The sequence below is a fragment of the Sycon ciliatum genome, chromosome 7 (genome assembly GCF_964019385.1).
Source record: "Sycon ciliatum chromosome 7, ocSycCili1.1, whole genome shotgun sequence".
Taxonomy (NCBI): Eukaryota; Metazoa; Porifera; class Calcarea; order Leucosolenida; family Sycettidae; genus Sycon; species Sycon ciliatum.
In genome coordinates this window covers 13,030,018-13,033,227 of record NC_088649.1, presented here as the reverse complement: position 1 = coordinate 13,033,227, position 3,210 = coordinate 13,030,018, and the positions used below count along the sequence as shown (strand labels likewise).

Below are 3,210 nucleotides of genomic sequence, written 5' to 3'. Positions count from 1 at the left end.
TGGACATAGACAAGGGCACCCAAAAAAAGACCAACATTTCTCTAAAGAACTCGCCCACGGCTGCTGAAAGCTGAATAATACCCTATCTCCAAGTTTGGGGCTTTTTACCCGTGAATCTTCACTTTGCGACTAAACTATTCACAGCAGTGCCAAATTTTCTGGGTCACTGAATGTGGGTGCCTGCGCCCTACAAGCAAACCAAAAATCAAACAAATGCGACTACTGACATTACAGCTGGGTCATGTTATAGAGAGGTCTGTTGAAATTGAAAGGTGAGCACAAATGGTCAAAATCCGACATTTTCTCACCTTTCTGCCCGTTCGCAGCTTAGAAAATGACAATGACCATCCTCATCTCGTTGTGTAGCTGGACATAGACAAGGGCAACCAGATAAAGACCCACATTTCTCTAAAGAGCTCGCCCACGGCTGCTGAAAGCTGAATAATAACCTATCTCCAAGTTTGGGGCTTTTTACCCGTGAATCTTCACTTTGCGACTAAACTATTCACAGCAGTGCCAAATTTTCTGGGTCACTGAATGTGGGTGCCTGCGCCCTACAAGAAAACCTAAAATCAAACATATGCGACTACTGACATTACAGCTGGCTCATGTTATAGAGAGGTACGTTGAAATTGAAAGGTGAGCACAAATGGTCAAAATCCGACATTTTCTCACCTTTCTGCCCGTTCGCAGCTCAGAAAATGACAATGCCCATCCTCATCTCGTTGTGTAGCTGGACATAGACAAGGGCACCCAGAAAAAGACCCACATTTCTCTAAAGAACTCGCCCACGGCTGCTGAAAGCTGAATAATACCCTATCTCCAAGTTTGGGGCTTTTTACCCGTGCATCTTCACTTTGCGACTAAACTATTCACAGCAGTGCCAAATTTTCTGGCTCACTGAATGTGGGTGCCTGCGCCCTACAAGCAAACCAAAAATCAAACATATGCGACTACTGACATTACAGCTGGCTCATGTTATAGAGAGGTACGTTGAAATTGAAAGGTGACCACAAATGGTCAAAATCCGACATTTTCTCACCTTTCTGCCCGTTCGCAGCTCAGAAAATGACAATGCCCATCCTCATCTCGTTGTGTAGCTGGACATAGACAAGGGCACCCAGAAAAAGACCCACATTTCTCTAAAGAACTCGCCCACGGCTGCTGAAAGCTGAATAATACCCTATCTCCAAGTTTGGGGCTTTTTACCCGTGAATCTTCACTTTGCGACTAAACTATTCACAGCAGTGCCAAATTTTCTGGGTCACTGAATGTGGGTGCCTGCGCCCTACAAGCAAACCAAAAATCAAACATATGCGACTACTGACATTACAGCTGGCCCATGTTATAGAGAGGTACGTTGAAATTGAAAGGTGAGCACACATGGTCAAAATCCGACATTTTCTCACCTTTCTGCCCGTTCGCAGCTCAGAAAATGACAATGACCATCCTCATCTCGTTGTGTAGCTGGACATAGACAAGGGCACCCAGAAAAAGACCCACATTTCTCTAAAGAACTCGCCCACGGCTGCTGAAAGCTGAATAATACCCTATCTCCAAGTTTGGGGCTTTTTACCCGTGAATCTTCACTTTGCGACTAAACTATTCACAGCAGTGCCAAATTTTCTCGGTCACTGAATGTGGGTGCCTGCGCCCTACAAGCAAACCAAAAATCAAACAAATGCGACTACTGACATTACAGCTGGGTCATGTTATAGAGAGGTCTGTTGAAATTGAAAGGTGAGCACAAATGGTCAAAATCCGACATTTTCTCACCTTTCTGCCCGTTCGCAGCTTAGAAAATGACAATGACCATCCTCATCTCGTTGTGTAGCTGGACATAGACAAGGGCAACCAGATAAAGACCCACATTTCTCTCAAGAGCTCGCCCACGGCTGCTGAAAGCTGAATAATAACCTATCTCCAAGTTTGGGGCTTTTTACCCGTGAATCTTCACTTTGCGACTAAACTATTCACAGCAGTGCCAAATTTTCTGGCTCACTGAATGTGGGTGCCTGCGCCCTACAAGCAAACCAAAAATCAAACATATGCGACTACTGACATTACAGCTGGCTCATGTTATAGAGAGGTACGTTGAAATTGAAAGGTGACCACAAATGGTCAAAATCCGACATTTTCTCACCTTTCTGCCCGTTCGCAGCTCAGAAAATGACAATGCCCATCCTCATCTCGTTGTGTAGCTGGACATAGACAAGGGCACCCAGAAAAAGACCCACATTTCTCTAAAGAACTCGCCCACGGCTGCTGAAAGCTGAATAATACCCTATCTCCAAGTTTGGGGCTTTTTACCCGTGAATCTTCACTTTGCGACTAAACTATTCACAGCAGTGCCAAATTTTCTGGGTCACTGAATGTGGGTGCCTGCGCCCTACAAGCAAACCAAAAATCAAACATATGCGACTAATGACATTACAGCTGGCCCATGTTATAGAGAGGTACGTTGAAATTGAAAGGTGAGCACACATGGTCAAAATCCGACATTTTCTCACCTTTCTGCCCGTTCGCAGCTCAGAAAATGACAATGACCATCCTCATCTCGTTGTGTAGCTGGACATAGACAAGGGCACCCAGAAAAAGACCCACATTTCTCTAAAGAACTCGCCCACGGCTGCTGAAAGCTGAATAATACCCTATCTCCAAGTTTGGGGCTTTTTACCCGTGAATCTTCACTTTGCGACTAAACTATTCACAGCAGTGCCAAATTTTCTGGCTCACTGAATGTGGGTGCCTGCGCCCTACAAGCAAACCAAAAATCAAACAAATGCGACTACTGACATTACAGCTGGGTCATGTTATAGAGAGGTCTGTTGAAATTGAAAGGTGAGCACAAATGGTCAAAATCCGACATTTTCTCACCTTTCTGCCCGTTCGCAGCTTAGAAAATGACAATGACCATCCTCATCTCGTTGTGTAGCTGGACATAGACAAGGGCAACCAGATAAAGACCCACAATTCTCTCAAGAGCTCGCCCACGGCTGCTGAAAGCTGAATAATAACCTATCTCCAAGTTTGGGGCTTTTTACCCGTGAATCTTCACTTTGCGACTAAACTATTCACAGCAGTGCCAAATTTTCTGGCTCACTGAATGTGGGTGCCTGCGCCCTACAAGCAAACCAAAAATCAAACATATGCGACTACTGACATTACAGCTGGCCCATGTTATAGAGAGGTACGTTGAAATTGAAAGGT

At 45.0% G+C, this 3,210-nt stretch overlaps 1 long non-coding RNA gene across 1 annotated transcript; it reads right to left on the bottom strand.

The window, feature by feature from the left end:
• Window positions 1-308: 308 nt before the first annotated feature.
• On the bottom strand, window positions 309-2,938 carry LOC135821437 (uncharacterized). The gene is made up of 3 exons (XR_010554353.1): window positions 2,878-2,938; window positions 1,777-1,834; window positions 309-366 (listed from the first exon to the last, which is right to left on the bottom strand). It is a non-coding gene; the product is annotated as an uncharacterized LOC135821437 (long non-coding RNA).
• Between the last annotated feature and the right edge of the window lie 272 nt (window positions 2,939-3,210).